This window comes from Moschus berezovskii, chromosome 16, assembly GCF_049115385.1.
Source record: "Moschus berezovskii isolate FMDL1 chromosome 16, NW_MosBer_1.0, whole genome shotgun sequence".
Lineage (NCBI taxonomy): Eukaryota > Metazoa > Chordata > Mammalia > Artiodactyla > Moschidae > Moschus > Moschus berezovskii.
In genome coordinates this window covers 28,950,257-28,971,531 of record NC_142475.1, presented here as the reverse complement: position 1 = coordinate 28,971,531, position 21,275 = coordinate 28,950,257, and positions in this window count along the sequence as shown.

The following is a 21,275-nucleotide window of genomic DNA, read 5'->3' as shown; positions in this document are numbered from 1 at the left end:
CTGGGGATAACCCCTATACTTTGTTGATATGTTTTAATTTTTTGTGGTATAAATCATTTCACATTAAACTGTCCAGATAGAGGACTTCAGACTTAGGATCTGTAGATCAATACCATGTTAGATATCTTAGTGTTAAGGAAAAGTTGAATTGTACTAATTGCTATCACAAAATTAGCTGTAATATATTAGGTTTTCTGAACCTCAGCACTACTGATGTTGGAACTGGATAATTATTTGTTGCGATGATGGGGTTGTGCTATCCTGTGCATGGCAGGAAGTTCCCAGCATTCCTCGCCTCTACCCACTAGATGCCATTGGCACCCCCTCCTCCAATTTTGTCAGTCAACAGAGCCTCAGGCATTGCCAAATATCATTCTGGGGAGGAAAAGAGGAGAATTGTCCCAAGTTAGGAACTACTGCTCTACAGAAATTATTCTTATGTTCTCACTTCAGAAAATTTAACGTTTTTCCCCAAAATACTCAAAGACTTTAATATCTGAAAGAAATATTGGATTGTACAGGTAAAAATACTAGATCATATGGTGACAACACCTTAAAATGACTGTGAAATGAACAGACTTATAGCAGATGATATCACAATATCTCTCCAAAAAGTAGAAAATTTAACATTTAATGGTTTCAGAATTTAGTTAGAATTTCACACTTAAATTTACACACAGATTCTAATGAGTTTGGAATTATAATGCTACTTGTTTATGTTATGCTTTTGAAAACACTTTTAGTATAGTCTGCTTCTATTCATTCAGATTGCATTAGGGATGAATTCTGTTGGTCAAGCAAAATGAAAACTGTTTACATTGATATTTCATTAGTCATAGTGTCATACAGTGTGATATTTATAAAACACTTGACTTTTTGAGACTTAAACTTTGTATTATCTGAAACCCTGCACCATCTCTGATATAGAATTGTGAAAAATAAGTTGATCCTTAATTTCACCTAACTATTTTAAATTACTTTTGCCTGAGATATTGGTCCTCTGCTATGTTGTTATTTTAAACAAAATAACTTGCTGTATTTCTCAAAATAAGTTGCAATAGTGACCCTGATGAGAGTTTTAGGGAATAGTATATTAGTGCACATTTACTGAATACATAATGCATTAAAAATAACTAAAAGGTGGAAAGAGAAATTAAAATGAAAACTATGAGGCTTAATTTTCCTTGCTGAAAATAAGGAGACCTCTTCTCTTTTTTCTTTAACGTATTTACTTTAGAAAATTTATAATTGTAAGTACTTTCTCCTTTTGCAATCTATGTAAATCCTTTTGAAAACTAAAAAGACCTATTTAAGTCTTTTGTTAGCTCTAAGGCCTGGGAATGTCTTCCTCAGGGACCTGGGAATCTCTTTGAAATATAAACATCAAAGGAGAAAGCTCTCCAGTCTTTCAGCTTTGGTGGGAAGGTAGAAGCCTAAACTGCTCCAAGCTGCAAAACTACCTTCTGTCATGAGAGGTATGACAAGTTAGTTTCTCCTCTGAGTCAAGACAATTAGCTAACATAGAGGATACTACAATTACTAGGATGAACTGAGTGTGATCAGTGGTACTGTGAAATCCTCTTGAGGATTAGTTGTTGTTCATCCTGAGAATATGTATATAATGGGTTGTATCTACTTGGCTCTCTAAAAGTGTGGGATTTATTTCTTTGCCATCTTTTAGTGGATTGCCTGTTTTCTACATCACAGTCAAGTCTGATGTTAATTTAATAATAAACATGTTTTCTTTCATTACTGCATTGATGGACATAATCTGGATTGGGCAAAGATTTTGTTTATAATTATATTTCTCTAACAAAGGAGACTAAAAAACATAAGATGAAAGATATGTGTGTCTATTTATGTACTGACACACACACACATATATATGTATGTGTGTGTATTTTTTCTGCACTTTCTTTTTTATGATCTCTCTTTTTTATGGAAAAGTTGTGGAAGACCAAAATTGACATTATGCTAAAAATCTTTCAGTTATAGTTGCACCCATGGTATCATTTTTACCTGAAAATCAGGAAGGAAGAAGTTAGGTTTCTTGCATTTACCACTGTATGGGTCACTGAAGCCCAAGTGATTAAATTCCGGTGTTGAAGTGAACACTGGGACAGAGAAACATACTGAAAGAATCTTCATTTTGCTGAATAGGGCTTCGATTCTTGCTGCTGCTATAGCTTAAAATAAGATGTATTGAGAAAAGAAAATACTGGCAGATATGCCCTGGAGAGTAACTCTCCTAACTGAATCCTTTGCCACCTCTGCTTTTCTGCTAAATAAGTTCAGGAATAAAGCTATAAAAATAGTGCAATTGGGTCTGGAAACAGTAAGTTAAAAAGTGGAGTTTTGCTGATATCAAGGGCCTTTAGGCAAAATATCTGAAGAGGTTTCTTTCTCTCCCTTCTTTCCACTCTGCTTTATCATCTTTTCCTCTCTCCTTATGTGTCTTTGTCTTTATTAAAAATCCAATCATAATTTAAATTTTTAATAACTTGAAAAATGTGGCAATTTAAAATCTCGCTAGTTTTCTTGAGACTGTTTCCTGTGGGTAGGAAACAAAGAATCACCAACCTGATTTCGGTCAAGGCAGAGAACCCTTATTCATGCAATTCTGATAAAAACCTATCTAACGGATCAGCTGGCTGAGATTTTAGTGTGATGTTTTTCACTATTTCTCTCTCTTCAGTATCTGCTGATACATAGGTTTAATTCTTTTTATAGCCATTTTTCAAAAAAAGATTTTCAAAACTTTTAGGCTATTTATAAAACCCTTAACAGTTCATTCGCTCAGTCATATCAGACTCTTTGCAACCCTGTGAACCACAGCATGCCAGGCCTCCCTGTCCATCACCAATGCCCAGAGTCCACCCAAACCCATGTCCACTGAGTCGGTGATGCCATCCAACCATCTCATCCTCTGTCATCCCCTTCTCCTCCTGCCCTCAATCTTTCCCAGCATCCTGGTCTTTTCAATGAGTCAGCTCTTCGCATCAGGTGGCAAAAGTATTGGAATTTCAGCTAAAACATCAATCTGTCCAGTGAACACCCAGGACTGATCTCCGTTAGGATGGACTGGTTTGATCTCTTTGCAGCCCAAGGGACTCTCAAGAGTCTTCTCCAACACCACAGTTCAAAAGCATCAATTCTTCGGCAGTCAGCTTTCTTTATAGTCCAACACTCACATCCATACATGACCACTGGAAAAACCTTAGTCTTGCCTAGATAGATCATTATTGCCAAAGTATTGTCTCTGCTTTTTAATATGCTGTCTAGGTTGGTCATAACTTTCCTTCCAAGGAGTAAGCGTCTTTTAATTTCATGGCTGTAATCACCATCTGCAGTGATTTTGGAGCCCCCCAAAATAAAGTCAGCCACTGTTTCCACTATTTCCTCATCTATTTGCCATGAAGTGATGGGACTGGATGCCATGATCTTAGTTTTCTGAATGTTGAGCTTTAAGCCAATTTTTTCACTCTCCTCTTTCACTTTCATCAAGAGGCTCTTTAGTTCTTCTTCATTTTCTGGCATAACGGTGCTATCATCTGCATATCTGAGGTTATTGATATTTCTCCTGGCGATTTTGATTCCAGCTGTGATTCCTCCAGCCCAGTGATTCTCATGATGCATATAAGTTAAATAAGCAGGGTGACAATATACAGGCTTGACATACTTCTTTCCCTATTTGGAACCAGTCTGCTGTTCCAAGTCCAGTTCTAACTGTTGTTTCCTGACCTGCATACAGATTTCTCCAGAGGCAGGTCAGGTGGTCTGGAATTGCCATCTCTTTCAGAATTTTCCACAGTTTATCATGATCCACACAGTCAAAGGCTTTGGCATAGTCAATAAAGCAGAAATAGATGCTTTTCTGGAACGCTCTTGTTTTTTCCAATGATCCACCGGATGTTTGCAATTTGATCTCTGGTTCCTCTGCCTTTTCTAAAACCAGCTTGAACATCTGGAAGTTCATGGTTCACGTATTGCTGAAGCCTGGCTTGAATTTTAAGCATGACTTTACTAGCGTGTGAGATGAGTACAGTTGTGCGGTAGTTTGAGCTTTCTTTGGCATTGCCTTTCTTTGGGTTTGAAATGGAAACTGACGTTTTCAGTCCTGTGACCACTGATGGGTTTTACAAATTGCTGGCATATTGAATGCAGCACTTTCACAACATCATCGTTCAGGATTTGAAATAGCTCCACTGGAATTCTATCACCTCCACTAGCTTTGTTCATAGTGATGCTTCCTAAGGCCCAATTGACTTTGCATTACAGGATGTCTGTTTCAAGGTGAGTGTGAGTGATCACACCATTGTGATTATCTCGGTCATGAAAATCTTTTTTGAACAGTTCATCTGTGTATTCTTCCAACATCTTCTTAATATCTTCTGAGTTTGTTATGTCCATGCCATTTCTGTCCTTTTTTGAGCCCATCTTTGCATGAAATGTTACCCCGGTATCTCTAATTTTCCTGAAGAGATCTCTAGTCTTTCCCATTCTATTGTTTTCCTCTATTTGTTTGCACTGTTTGCTAAGGAAGGCTTTCTTATCTCTCCTTGCTATGCTTTGGAAATCTGCATTCAAATGGGTATAGCTTTCCTTTTCTCCTCTGCTTTCCACTTCTCTTCTTTTCACAGCTATTTGTAAGGCCTCCTCAGACAGCCATTTTGCTTTTTTGCATTTCTTTTCCATGGGGATGGTCTTAATTCCTGTCTCCTGTACAATGTCGCGAACTTCTGTTCATAGTTCATCAGGCACTCTATCTATCAGATCTAGTCCCTTAAATCTATTTTGCACTTCCACTATACAGTCATAAGGGATTTGATCTAGGTCATACCTGAATGGTCTAGTGGTTTTCCCCACTTTCTTCAATTTAAGTCTGAATTTGGCAATAAGGAGTTCATGATCTGAGCCACAGTCAGCTCCTGGTCTTGATTTTGCTAACTGTATAGAGCTTCTCCATCTTTGGCTGCAAAGAATAGAATCAATCTGATTTCGGTGTTGACCATCTGGTGATGTCCATGTGTAGAGTTTTCTCTTGTGTTGTTGAAAGAGGGTGTTTGCTATGACCAGTGCATTCTCTTGGCAGAACTCTATTAGCCTTTACCCTGCTTCATTCCGTACTCTAAGGCCAAATTTGCCTGTTACTCCAGGTGTTTCTTGACTTCCTACTTTTGCATTCCAGTCCCCTATAAGGAAAAGGACATCATATTTGGGTGTTGGTTCTAAAAGGTCTTGTAGATCTTCATAGAACCATTCAACTTCAGCTACTTCAGCATTACTGGTTGGGGCATAGACTTGGATTACCGTGATATTGAATGGTTTGCCTTGGAAATGAACAGAGACCATTCTGTTGTTTTTGAGATTGCATCCAAGTACTGCATTCCAGACTCTTTTGTTGACTGTGATGGCTACTCCATTTCTTCTAAGGGATTCCTGCCCACAGTAGTAGATATAATGGTTATCTGAGTTAAATTCACCCATTCCAGTCCATCTTAGTTCACTGATTCCTAGAATGTCGATGTTCACCCTTGCCATCTCTTGTTTGACCACTTCCAATTTGCCTTGATTCATACCATCTTTTAAAAAACCCATCATAATTTTAACACAAAGATCTATTCCTGTATTTCTCAGCTGTTTCTGAGAAACAAACAGAGGGTACCTGTTTGTACCCTCTTTCTGTTCATCCATTGTAGTCTTTAACCCTTTTTCTCATACACCATGATACAAGCAATAACTGTACATATCGGTTGCCACTAAAATAGACATTAATAGTGTGTCTGATCATGACTTGCCACATGTATCCCACAAGACTAAAAAATAGTGTCTGCCAAGCTTGCAGAAAATATGTGCTAGTTTCCTATATTTGAATTTATGGCAAATTGCTTTTTAATAAGTTCTTTAAATTTTGATATAAAAGAGAAAAAATCCACATTATTGTAGCAATTTGAAATAATTTTTAAAAATTTGTTTTATAATGGACCCTCTATCATACCTTAACTGTTCATATTGGTTTCTTAAACATAGTCTGATTGTTTTATATACAGACACCATTAAACAAAAAACAGGAAATTATTCTCAATTGACTTGGGCTTTCTGTGCTGATTCTGATACCATTACCCTTTGACAGTTTGATCTAATTTTATTGTTATTGTTTTCAAACTCTTCATTCCTGTATCTTTTCAAATAAATGTTTGGCTCCAGTAATTGCTGATACCTCCTAACCCCAAATATTATCATTGATCTCAATATATTTTTTTACCTTTTTACCTTTTATTTCTTCACTGTCCAACATTGCTTTCAGTTCAGTTCAGTTCAGTTCAGTCACTCAGTCATGTCCGACTCTTCTCAACCCCATGAATCACAGCACGCCAGGCCTCCCTGTCCATCACCAACTCCCGGAGTTCACTCAAACTCATGTCCATCGAGCTGGTGATGCCATCCAGTCATCTCATTCTCTGTCGTCCCCGTCTCCTCCTGCCCCCAATACCTCCCAGAATCAGACTCTTTTCCAGTGAGTCAACTCGTCGCATGAGGTGGCCAAAGTATTGGAGTTTCAGCTTTAGCATCAGTACTTCCAATGAACACCCAGGATTGATCTCTAGAATGGACTGGTTGGATATCCTTGCAGTCCAAGGGACTCTCAGGGACACCCATATTAGACATTAGAAATAAAATTAAAAACCCAAGAAATTGACACAGCTTGTTGTTTTCTGTTTGAATGTTTTTATTAGAAAATTGAAATTTGAGCCTCGTGATGAAAGTGAAAGAGGAGAGTGAAAAAGTTGGCTTAAAGCTCAACATTCAGAAAACTAAGATCATGGCATCCAGTCCCGTCACTTCATGGGAAATAGACGGGAAAACAGTGGAAACAGTGTCAGCATTGTTTTTCTGGCCCCCAAAATCACTGCATATGCTGATTGCAGTCATGAAATTAAAAGACGCTTACTCCTTGGAAGAAAAGTTATGACCAACCTAAACAGCATATCAAAAAGCAGAGACATTACTTTGGCAACAAAAGTCCATCTAGTCAAGTCTATGGCTTTTCCAGTGGTCATGTATGGATGTGAGAATTGGACTATAAAGAAAGCTGATCGCCGAAGAATTGATGCTTTTGAACTGTGGTGCTGGAGGAGACTCTTGAAAGTCCCTTGGACTGCAAGGAGATCCAACCAGTCCTTCCTAAAGGAGATCAGTCCTGAGTGTTCATTGCACAGACTGATGTTGAAGCTGAAACTCCATAATTTGGCCACCTGATGCAGAGAGCAGACTCATTTGAAAAGACCCTGATGCTGGGAAAGATTGAGGGCAGGGGGAGAAAGGGACGACAGAGGATGAGACGGTTGGATGGCATCACCGACACCCTGACATCCCGGTGGACTTCAGGAGTTGTGATGGACAGGGAGGCCTGCCAAGCTGTGGTTCATGGGGTCACAAAGAGTCTGAGACAACTGAGCAAATGAACTGAACTGAACTGAACTAATTGTTATGATAAGAAAAACGCTCACTCTTGTTTATAGTTTACAAAATCACTATATTTTATCAGTTTCCATGAATCATTTGGCCTCATCCTGTGTTAAGTTTTATTTCACTGAATTTTAAAAATAAGTTATCATGATTATGTTTGTAGTGGTTATACAACTATACGTATTTTCTTAAATTCATCTAAAAGTATGCTTAAAATTGGTAAATTGTATGATATGTAACATTATGTCGGTAAAGTTTATTTAAAATAGAAAAATAGGGGACTTCCCTGGCAGTCCAGTGGTTAAGATTCTGTGCTCTCCATGTCGGGGACACATGTTTGATCCCTGGTCAGGGAACTAAGATCCCACATGCCCCACGGTGTGGACAAAAAGAAAAGAAAAAGACTAAACTGCCTTTGACATAAAAATATGGATGAATCTTAAAAAGATATATATTTAGCAAAAAAATGTACTCAGATGCAAATAAGAACTGATGAGTAGGTAAGAATACTTTAGAGCTATAACAATCAGAACAGTCGTTCCAGAAGAGGGTAGGAAGTGACTGAAATGGGATGTGAGTAAACTTTTGGGATAGGGGAAATAGCTCTATCTTGATTGCTGTGTTAATGGTATCCATTTGTCAAAATGCAATTATATATCGAATTTCTGTGCTTTCATGAGCATTAACAATAATTTTAACCTTGATTTATCTATTATCCCCAGGTACTAATAGAACACTGCCAATTCCTGAAAAGACCCTTTGGAGCCTCTGTATAACATAGTTCCATCATTATTCTCACATTTTCCCAAGATTTTGATGCCTTCAGAATATTATTGAAGAGACATTCTTCTCTAGCCTCAGCTGCACAGAGCCTGCACTTCCTGCCCTAGAACTTCCCTCCAACTAACCCATCAGTGTGGGACTAGCAGCTTGGCTCCCACAGTATTCTAAACAACAAAACCTTGACATTGTGCTGGCATTATCTTCTGACTTTTATAAAGGCAGTATAAAATATAGGTTTTTAAAGCCAGTTTGTGAATTAGTGCCATTCTCTCCAAGACAAAAAGAGAACTACTGAATATACACTTGAAACACATTTCCTCTTGAGTCACTTGTATGATTTTAGTGAAACTGCCAGGTTCATCACGGAAAGTGCACTTAAACCTGGTGATATGGGGTTCCAGCCCTAAATATTAAACAGTATCATTACACTTGTGTGATTTGTGGTGATGCTATGATAAGCAGTTTCCAGATTATAACTTCAAAGACATTGATATCAGATGTCTTTTATGCCTACACCTGGTTCTTGAGGCTAAAATGTGTCATACAATTTTAGTCAAAATTTAAGCAATGTGCTGTGTAAATTGGGGCAATTAGGAAAGATCTCTGTATTTTATCAGATTCTCCACATGACTCTGGATTCCTGTGCTTGAAATAAACATTGCACTATTTTGCCCTCTGAGAGTCTTTAATAAATATCACCCCACCAATTTGTCAACTGAATTCTGAAAACACTGTAAAATAAAATAGCACAGGGAATGAGACACCACCTCTAGTTCTCATGAAGCAAAGCTAGAAAACTCAGCTTAGCGTGAGACACAATTAGGCCACACACTTGATGTACAGAATGAGTCAGGCTTAACCATCAGGCACCGATAACAGCAAACCAAGAAAAGCCACTCTCTATAACAAAAAGCCTAGAAGGAAAAAAGATGTGTTCTTTGTAAGAGAGTTGCTCCTGTGAGAAAGGAGTGAAGAGCTGAGGTATGCCTACCCAGATATGATTTCCAAATTTATCAATACTACCATTCCAAAAGAAACCTGAGTACACCAATTGGAATTATATTTCCCCCATAGGCGGGAAATACAAAGAGGTGATAAGCATTCTGCAGTAAGACTACCAGTTATAATTTCCTCATGGGTTGTGAACACCATGACCTTGGTCTTGTACATGGGGCTTGGTCTCTTCCCGATAAATATGATTTCTTGCAAAGCTGAAAGTTCTGAAGTGCCTAACCTCATATCTTTAAGTTTAAGACAACAATATAAGCACCATCACCTTTATGATTACTGAAGTCTCTTTATTACCTTTATTATTAATTTTTACTATTCAGGGCAACTAACTCTTCAGAGTCAGGGAGAAAAGAATGGATCTTGTTTAGATCAGGAAAGTAACAAATGCAGTTCTGGTGTCTTTGAGATGTCAAAGAACAATATAGGTATTTTCTCAACTTTATTCTAATCTATGGTACAGCCAGTAATGCCTATGTATTTTTTTCAGGGAAAAAAAAACAAAACAAGCTACTAATATCTCTGTTAGAAGAGTACCTCTAATGTTCCCTATCCTATTCAAATGTTCTAGGGCACAGGTGATAAATGATGATATGATCAAAAAGTAAGACTAGAAGGCTTATAACGCAAGGCCATCTTTCAGAAAACACTATGATTTAGGATAATTATAAAAGATCACTGCGGTATTTACCTTTCATTACCTACTGTTCTATATTTTCATATTCAATCCTCACACTATCTTTTTGTGACCTTTTACCTTTAAAATAACCTGTGAAGATAACGCCATTACATTCATTTTAGTCTATAACATACAAATATAAACAGCAAGGAAGGGGGTTTGATAAGTATTTCGTAATAGGTAGAATGTTAACTTAAAATATCTTCAGGATTTGCTTTGTGAATACACACCCTTATTAACTCCAAGTATTTTACTATAATGACTGAATTTTGAGGTCTAGCAGACTCTTTTGATAGGAGTTTTTGAGTGTAAAACATCATTACCAAGCACAAAAATGAGTAATAAATCTGAATTTGACATTTCTTCTTGTCTAAAGAGAGTTATTGGTTTTGCAACATAAATTTCAACTGTCCATTTGCTACATTTTGTCAGCCGGATTATTTTTGGTTACCTGCAGGCAAAATTTTCTGTAATAGAGACTTTGAAGTAGCTCATTTTGATTTTAGCTTCTTAAAATAATTGAAGAGTCTGCTTTGAGATGACTTAACTCATACATTTTTCCCCCCTTTGGTCCTCATGAGCAAATATGTGAATGCAAGTAGAGCTTGTGGGGTTTCACTTTCTATCCATAATGTAAGTAACAATCTTAAAAGACAAGCTAGGATACATAAGATGTCCAAACACTGTCAAAAGCTTGTCTAATGCTCTGCATTTCTATAGCAGTAACTTTTAAGGTTACATTTTTTTTTTATTTTCCTGCTCAATCTCTGTTCCTCTTAGACTGTATGTGTGAATTGAGAGTCCTGAGATGAAAGCAAAAATAGCAATGTTATATTCCAAAGGCAACAATAAGACTTCCTTCTTGTTCTGACACAAAACTTAAGGTGCAGACATGACAGTGTGAGTTTGAAGAGTCTGAAAGGAACTTGTACTTGCTTTAGAATTTCACTGAATGAAAACAGAAGAGTAATTTCTATATCCACTGGGCAGAAGAAGAGTAAAGTAAAAGGAATAAGTAAATGCTGTGCTACATTTGTCTTTTGGGTGTAAATCAGTTATTTTTTCCCTAAGATTACCACAACATTTTCCCCATAAACTGAACATGCTATTACTGAATTTTAAAAATAAAACCAACGTGACATGTATTTTTAAAATCTCAGTTAATTTAATAAATGTAAATCTGACTCCACATGTGACTGCATCCATATTCATAGCAAAACAAAAAGAACTGTGCCTTTTATTAGTTTTCTCTTAATTTTATGCACCTCATAATCTGTAAAATATGACAGCATACAAAACTGCCAAGTGTATTTTGGCCCATGATATCAATATGGAATGTTTCTGTGTTTAAAATACACTGATGCCCATCTCAGCAAATTGCTAAAATTTTCACATTGCAAATAAATATTAATGTGGTAAGTCAAGTAATTGTATTTTGGTTGCTGGTAGGACTCTGACATTATGGTTTTTTTTAAATACAAATTTTTTTCACCTTTAATTTTGTTGACGATAGCATTACATTATTAATAATAGCTGGTTTGCTGAGATGGACTACTATGGTATTTATTCAGTCAGTTCAGTTCAGTTCAGTCACTCAGTCGTGTCTGACTCTTTGCGACCCCATGAATCACAGCACTCCAGGCCTCCCTGTCCATCACCAACTCCCGGAGTTCACTCAAACTCATGTCCATAGAGTTGGTGATGCCATCCAGTCATCTCATTCTCCGTCGTCCCCTTCTCCTCCCGCCCCCAACCTTTCCCAGCATCAGAGTCTTTTCCAGTGAGTCAACTCATCGCATGAGGGTATTTATTAGGAAATAACAAAAAAGAAAAAAGAACTTCTGCCCTACTTTTTGACATCATATAACTGCTTAACTTTCAAGATCTATGAGGCCAAAGATGTATTACAATGTCAAAAAAACATATAACTGAAAAGTTTAAACATTATTATTTCTAGCTTCTAGCCAACCCCCTATGTGACTCTTCAAAATTTTTCAAGTATGATTCTTGAGTCAGTCTTGAAAATTTTCAGATTTTCCCTTTTGAACTTTCTCTCTCATTTCTCAACTAATATCAACAGTGTATCAGATTTTTGTTGTTGCAAATCTTACTGGTTTAAAACAATGATATATTTCTTATCACAATTCTGTGGGATGGGCAGGTGATACGTCAAATGCTATTGTCTGGGCTCATTCACAAGGATGCACTCAAAGATCATCTGGGCAAGAAGATCTAAGTGTCCTCACTCAACTGTTCCATGAGTCATCTTACTGTCAGTTGGAGCACTTTGGTTCTGCTCTGCATGGCAGAATTCCAATAGATTAGAACAAGTTTCTATACAGGACAGTCTCAGGGTAGAATCCCAATGGAGCAAGAGCAGTAGCTTCAAGATTCTCTCAGGGCCCGTGCTCTAGAAAGCTCAAAATGTTTCTTCTTCAACTTTCTTTTGGTCAACACAGATCACAAGGCCAGCATAGCTTCAAGGTGTAAAGACTTCACTTCTTAATGGGAGCTGTGAAGTACCATTGTCATGTTTTCAAACCATTTCACACACATCTTTTCTACAATGACTGCTTTCCTGTTTCCTTTTTTGGTATCCTAGCTTTATTGGGATATAAGTGACATACAGCATTGTGTTTATTAAGTTTAAGATGTACAACGTGTTAAATGATTGACACCAGAGCTGCAGCTAATACCTCCATCATGTCACACAATTACTTTTTGTGTTTGTGGCAAGAAAATTTAAAACCTACTTTCTTAGCAATTTTCAAGGATATAATACAGAATTATTAACTATAACACTGTGCTGTGTGTTGGATCCTCAATTATATTCAGATATATATATCCAAAGGAAATGAAAACAGGGTTTGAAGAGATACTTAATGCCCATGTTCATTGCAGTATTATTCTCAGCAGCTAAGATAAGGAAACAACCTAAATGTCAATCAATGGATGAATACATAAAGAAGAAGACATAGTATGTACACACACACACACACACATAAATACACAATGGACTATTACTCAGTAGTGAAAAAAAAGATATCTCCTGTTTCTTATAAGCAAATATTTGAGTCATTTTGAGTTTTTCACTTGTAAGGGGAAACTTTGGAAAAACAGTAAAAATTTTTTCATTTATTTGGAAGTTAAGAGGAGTCTACCAGCTTTTTCCACACTTTCATATCATTGCAATATTTAGGCTCCTTTAGTATATACACACCTGCTAAGTCACTTCAGCCTGGTTGGACTCTTTGCTACCCCATGGGCTGTAGCTCACCAGGCTTCCCTGTCCATCACCAACTCCTGGAGCTTGCTCAAACTCATGACCATCAAGTTGGTGATGCCATCCAACCATCTCATCCTCTGTCATCCCCTTCTCCTGCCTTCAATCTTTCCCAGCATCAGGGTCTTTTCAAATGAGTCAACTCTTCACATCAGGTGGCCAAAGTATTGAAGTTTCAGCTTCAGCATCAGTCCTTCCAATGAATACTCAGGACTGATGTCCTTTAGGATGGACTGGTTTGATCTTCTTGGAGTCCAAGGAACTCTAAAACATCTCCTCCAATACCACAGTTCAAAAGCATCAATGTTGGGAGCCGGCAAGAGAGACTCCGCCCATGACAAGGTCTTGGCTCGAGGAGCTGGCACGCAAGGCCGTCCAGACCTCCGGGGATTTCTCGGGGCCACCCCATCATCTACTCCCAAGCCTCCGTCTTTTCTTCTTCTGATGCTTGGTAGTCCTCTGTGCTTTCTAAGAATTCTTCTGACTCCTGCTCAAATATCCCCCTTGAAGCCTTTGTATGGCAGTAATACAGTCCCTGAGGGTGTATGGGCCCTATAAACAGGCCAGGAATGAAGAAAATATTTTTACACAGAACATCCTAATCCTTCTGCCCCTGTTGGGGTTATAATTGTCAATTTAGTATTTAGAATGCTTAGGACTGCACAAAGTGCCCCCGGCATAAACCTAAGTCTGCCCAGAACTGAGGCTCCCAACATAAGGCTTGCTAATAATTTTTACAGTTGACTAACTGCTACGCAGATAAAGCCATTTTCTCATGCCTTGTGGCCTTTATGTCTTAAAAGCCCATTGTTTGATAGTTATGCGAGAAGGTGCTGACTGTTTCAGAAGATGGTCTATGACTGCATTCCTGGCACAATTGTATCAAGACAATCCCTCCTCCCTTTTTAGTATTGCTGGTTTTAGGGTATATAAGCACTGATGTAAAAAATAAAGCAGTCTTGATCCTGCACTCTACCAAGACTCAACTCGCTTTTTTTTTCTTTCTTTTCTCGCCGACGCTGCTCATCCTGAGGGTATCCCTGGACTCTGCCGAGGCTGGACCCTGGCACATCAATTCTTCAGCTCGTAGCTCTCTTTATAGTCCAACTCTCACATCTGTACAGGACTACTGGAAAAACCATAGCTAGTTCCTTTATAGGGAGGAACTACTAATTTACTATTCACAATTATTCACTACAAATTTCCAAGCCAATTCTAATCAACATGAGTATTAATAGCCTCAAACCCAAATGGATATGAAATCCCCAAGTACTGTTTCTATCATAAGTCCTCAAATATTTTTCTGAGCACCTATATTTCATCTATTTCTTAGTTGTACTTAGTTTAACAGTTCTTAGCTGGAATAAGTATTTTATCATAAACCCAGCCCTTTGACTTTGGTACTGAGGAACTGCCTAGCTAAAACCATTTACTGTCATAAGGACTATTTGTCTCTACTAAACAGTGCAGTATCTTCACTATTTACTTTGCATCAATTCACTGCCTAGAGCAAAGTTTGCAAACCTAACTATACATCTAACAAAAAATCTATAGAATTGATATGCTGAATATTACAAAATTCTAATGAAATCAAAGATCTAAATAAACAGACATATCATGTCTGTGTGATTTGAAGAGTCAACCTAATAGAGATGTCAATTTCCCCACAATTGAATTATAGGTTTTTGACAATTCCTACCAAAATCCCAGGGACATATTTGGAAATAGACTTATTCCAGAACTGGAATAGTCAAAAGCCTCTTGAAAAAAAGAATAAAGTGGGAGAAACAACTATATCCAAAATTATGGTCAGCTCGACTGAAGTGACTTAGCAGCAGCAGCAGCATGGACTTCCCAGTTGGTGTAGGGGTAAAAAATTCACCGCCAATGCAGGAAACATAAGAGAAGTGGGGTCAATCCTTGAGTCAGAAAGATCCACTAGAGTAGGAAATAGCATCCCACTCCAGTATTCTTGCCAGGAAAATTCTATGAACAGAGGAGCCTGGTGGGCTACAGTCCATGGGGTCACAAAGAGTTGGACACTACTTAGCAACTGAACAAACACAAACAAAAAAAAGAATTATGTTTAAATTTTTTTCTGAGAGGTTTTTTGATCATAGATATGGTTACTATATAATATATTGTTTAAACTGACACTTCATTTCAGAGACAAATTCTGAACCAGATGGGATGCTGGAGCAACAGATGTAAATTAGGACTATTTTGTGCAAACTGAAATATATATTTACTTTATTGAAGATGGTGGAAAACATCAAAACCTAGACAAATAGGTAAGATCTTAAAAAATAAAAATTCCTTAACAAAACCACCACATTTTTATATAGTAACTACATGTGTTGCAGTTTAAAACGGAGATATATAAATTGCAGTTATCTATCATATAAAATGCATAAGTATGTATCAACTTGCTTAAATAAAAAGATTTTCTATGCTAAGACTGAGAGGGAAATGATCTTTCTGACGTTTCCCTCTTTAACTGATACTACTCTTTTTATGTTCATATATCAATTTATAACTCTCATTGTAAAACATGCTGGTAATGAGGCGGGATGAGAAAATTATATATAGGATAGGAAGCAATAAATTTTCTCCTGAGACATAAAGATCCTTTGTGTGGACAGAAATTCTAAGTTACACATCGAGGAATTTTAGTTTTTACACAAAGAATCCAGTCAAAGAATACTACAAGCTCTGTAAATACATAGATTTTTCTTCTTCTTCTCTCCAGAGAACCACAGAATGGGAACAGAGCAAATCTCATCTACTAACAACTTAGATTAATAAGCCCACCAGAAAACATGAATTGGTTGTAGCCATTTATGATCTCTAGCTTTAAGTCTGAAATAAGGCCATGGAAGAACTCTACCAGTTCATTAACTTTCTTGACAAATCTTATTCCTAGATTTATTACACAATGCTTGATGTTGGGAGATCATTCAACTAACCAAACAAAGAAACAAAAAATTAAAAAGACATTGTGACAATGATGAAAAATCTTCAAGGGACATAATACCCTGACGAATCAAAGGAAAAAAATATTAGGGAAATATTTGGGGCTGCAGGCACCGCAGGGCAACAATCGTGGGGGTGGAGGCCCTTGCTATGTTCCTGTGGGATGGGAGAGGTTGGGTGGGGCAGGTCCCTATTTCTGGGGTTGTGATTTGGGGTACGGAAATGAGACCCTGGCCAGACCTGCCACTCAACTCTGTTGGTGACCTGTAGACTGGCCCAACGTGCAGGACCAGCTCCAGGACCGACTGATTTTCCCAAGGATGCTGATGAAACTGGTGAGCCTCCGGACTCTAAGCAGCGTCCATTCAGAGCAAGTGTTTGCCCTGCGCCTGCAGGATAAGAAGCTTCCCCCACTGCTCTCTGAGATCTGGGACGTGCACGAATGACAGTTCCTCCTTCATGTCTTCTGTTTTCCTGGGCTGGATGACTGAGTCTGGATGGCTGCCTCCTAGAGGTGGAGCCAGATGGAGGACAAACATTCCTGAGGGCTGGGCAGAGGAGATCCTCACGTGGCATCACAGGAGAGTCAAAGGGTAAAAAGAAAAAAAAAAATTAGGGAAATATTTACTTCAGATATAAAATACATGTTAAAATTTTCTTTTCCTTTCTCAAGGCTGAAAAATAGACTTTATTGAGACAGAATATATTGATTATATTTTCCCAAGTTCTGTATTCTTGATGTTCTAGAATTGGAGGCTGTGGTCCTGGAAAGACAGCCTTTGCCAGAGCTAGCAGGTAATTTCTGGAGACAGTAAAGGATTCTCCTTAGATCCTGCCTTTGACAGAGAAACCAAACATTCCAGAGCTCACACCCACAGCCCTCTCCTTTATCAAATTCTCATACACAAGCTAATATAGCCCCTGTCCTAGATCAGTCCAGAGTCAGGTACTGAACGACTACGGATCACCAACATATGCCAGAGGCCACTGAATTTATTCAAGCTATCCAACCCTAAATTTGCTCAGTGTATTCACCCTGCCTCATTTTTATTTTCCCCTTAGAAACTTCAATAGCTTCTGGGCCATGTCCTTGCCCCTCTGCCTCCTGACCAATCAGATTGATGCTTAGTACTTGTTTCAACTTCCCATGGTTTCACCTCTCTAGCTCTTTGATAAACTTCTGACCTTATAAGGCTCTGACGAATGTAAACTTGGTTATATGAATAGATAACTTAGCTGAATGCTTGGCATATAGCACTTGCTCATTAAATTGTAGCTCTTTTAATACATTAAAGTGATACAAATGTGTGAAAGAGTAGAAAATCCTTTTATGAATAGTAACAGGATTCCTATAGAAGAATTTAGAAACAACACTCATGGAAAGATATGAAAGAATAGTGCCCTAGGACTAAAAGTACCTGAGTCTGATAGTCTAAAAGACCTTATTGTATTTCAGGAAAATGTATTGAAAAGAGACCACATATGCCTAGTTTTGTAAATTTACTTTTTATATCAAGATACCAAATGTTTCCTAATACTCCAAAAGAATGAAATTATGTAGTCTAATTTAGATTATATTGGTATTAGGAAGAAGTTTTAATTAATCTAACTTCAAATGCCAGAAGACAATGAAGCACTGGTTTTAGGCTTGAACACTCTAGGTGAAAAAAGGTTGTGACCACATAATTGATAAATATTTGAACTGTCTTATGGTCAAAGTTTAGGAAGCGATTAGATAAACACTGGCTCATATAATATATTGCTTAGCTATATTCTTGAAAAATTACTCACAGTAATGCTTCAGCAAACAAGAATCAGAGCTATAGACATCTTAGACAAGGTGTAGTGAGGCAGAATGGGCTAGATGAAATGACAGCAATATTATGGTCCTGAGATGAGTAGCTAGCTTTCACAGTGATTGAATCCTGAGACAAGAAAACCTGCACTTAATTCTCTATTTCTATATCAAAAGTCCAATCTGACAGATGAACAGACTTTATCACTGGGAGAAACAGAATTAGTCAAACAGAATTAGTCTTTAGGCAAAGGATTGTGTAAATAGGTGAAAGATCCAAGTGTAAGGAACATCAAGAATAACTGTTACCCTAGCAACCTAGAGAGTACGTATCTTACATGAAAGGACAGCTACAATTTAAATCTATCCAAACCTTTTAGAAAAGATTGCAATTGAAGTATTTCTAAATCTTCTAATTTTATATGAAGTCAAAAAAGCAGGTTTTATGTAAAACTGATTTTTATATGTGGCATTTATTCTGCTTTTATTTTCTAACAAAATTTTAATAGAGATAAGTATAGACTCATATGCAGTTTGTGAAACAGAAAAATTCCTTAACCTAGTTTCTCCCTGTGATAAAATCTTACAAAACTGTTGTACATTATCAAACCAGGATACAAATATTGACACAGACACTGTGAAGATACAGAACAATCCCATCTCCTTGAGGATTCCTCTTATTGCCTTGCTACAGCCAGATCCACCTCCCTCCCAGACCAGCTCCCTTTCCAATGCCCCTAGCAACTTCTAATTTGTTCTCCATTTCTATGATTTTTCATTTCAATAATGTTCTATAATAATATAATACATGACTTTGGGGGATTTGCATTTCTGACACCTAGTTCTCTACAGATTCATTCAAACTTTTGCATGCATTGATTTTTTGTGACTGCTACATAGTATTCCATGATGTGGATATACTGTAATTTTGCCACTCACCCAGTGAAGGACATGTGGACTGTTTCCAGTTTGGGGTTATATGAATAAAGCTGCTATGAACATTCATGTGCAAGTATTTGTTGGCCACAAGTCTACATTTCCCTGGAATAAATGTCTGAGAGTACAGTTTCTAAGTCACATTGTAGTAGTTGTAGGCCCAACATGTCCAAAAACTGCTATATTCTCACCAGCATTACCTGAGTGAGCAAGTTTGTCTAAGTTCTCACCTGCATTTGCTGTTACCACTTATTTTTCAGTAATTCTGACAGATCTGAACTAAGATCCTACTGTGGTTATTAGTTTGAATTTCCCTCATGAAATTGAACAGTTTTTCCATTTGCTTATTTGCCACCTGTATCTTCTCATTAGTGAATGTGTTAATACCTTTGTTTATTTTTCATTGGTGGATGCACGGCCAAATTCAGACTTAAATTGAATAAAGTAGGGAAAACATCTAAACCTTTCAGGTATGACCTAAATCAAATCCCTTCTGATTGTGCAGTGGAAGTGACAAATAGATTCAAGGGATTAGAACTGATACACAGAATGCCTGATGGAGGTTCAAGACATTGTACAGGAGGCAGAGATCAAGACCAACCCCAAGAAAAGGAAACGGAAAAAAGCAAAATGCTTTCCTTAGGAGGCCTTACAAATATCTGTGAAAAGAAGAGAAGCTAAAGGCCAAGGAGAAAAGGAAAGATATACCCAATTGAATTCTGAGTTCCAAAGAATAGCAAAGAAGTGATAACAAAGCCTTCCTCAGTGATCAATGCAAAGAAACTGAGGAAAACAATAGAATGGGAAAGACTAGAGAACTCTTCAAGAAATTAGAGCTACCAAGGGAATATCTCACGCAAAGATGGGCACAATAAAGGACAGAAATGCTATGGAGCTAACAGAAGTAGAAAATATTAAGAAAAGGTGGCAAGAATACACAGAAGAACTATAGAAAAAAGATCTTCATGACCCAGATAAACACGATGTTGTGATCACTCACCTAGAACCAGACAACCTGGAGTGGGGAAGTCAAGTGGGCCTTAGGAAGCATCACTACAAACAAAGCTAGTGGAGGTGATGGAACTCCAATTGAGCTATTTCAAATCCTAAAAGATGATACTGTGAACGTTTTGAACTCAATATGCCAGCAAATTTGGAAAACTCAGCAGTGGCCACAGGGCTGGAAAAGGTCAGTTTTCATTCCAATCCTAAAGAAAGGCAATGCCAAAGAATGTTCACACTACCACACAATTGCACTCATCTCACATGCCATCAAAGTAATGCTCTAAATTCTCCAAGCCAGGTTTCTACAGTACATGAACCGTGAATGTTCAGATGTTCAAGCTGGATTTAGAAAAGGCAGAGGAACCAGAGATCAAATTGCCAACATCTGTTGGATCATCAAAAAACATGAGAGTTCAAAAAAACATGTATTTCTGCTTTATTGACTATGCCAAAGCCTTTGACTGTGTGGATCAGAACAAACTGTGGGAAAATCTTCAGGAGATGGGAATACCAGACCACCTGACCTGCCTCTTGAGAAATATTTATGCAGGTCAGGAAGCAACAGTTAGAACTGGACATGGAACAACAGACTGGTTCCAAATATGAAAAGGAGTACGTCAAGGCTGTATATTGTCACCATGCTTATTTAACTTTTATGCAGAGCAGATCATGAGAAATGCTGGACTTAATGAAGCACAAGCTGGAATCAAGATTGCTGGGAGAAATATCAATAACCTCAGATATGCAGATGACACCACACACTTAGGGCAGAAAGCAAAGAGGAACTAAAGAGCCTTTTGATGAAAATGAAAGAGAAGAGTGAAAAAGTTGGCTAAAACTCAAATTTAGTGAACTAAGATCATTGCATTTGGCCTCATCACTTCATGGCAAATATATTGGGAAACAATGGAAGAAGTAAAAGACTATGTTTTGGGGCTCCAAAATCACTGCAGCTGGTGACTGCAGTCGTAAAATTATAAGACATTTGGCCTTGGAAGAAAAGTTATGACCAACCTAGATAGCATATTAAAAAGCAGAGACATTGCTTTGCCTACATGGTCCATCTAGTCAAAGCTATGGTTTCTCCAGTAGTTCCGTATGGACTATAAAGAAACTGAGCACTGAAGAACTGATGCTTTTGAACTTTGGTGTTGAAGAAGACTCTTGAGAGTCCCTTGGACAGCAAAGAGATCCATTCAGTCCATCCTAGAGGAAATCAGTACTGAATATTTATTGGAAGGACTGATGCTGAAGCTGAAACTCCAGTACTTTGTCCACCTGATGTGAAGAATTGACTCACTGGAAAAGACCTTGATGCTGGGAAAGATTGAAGGCAGGAGGAG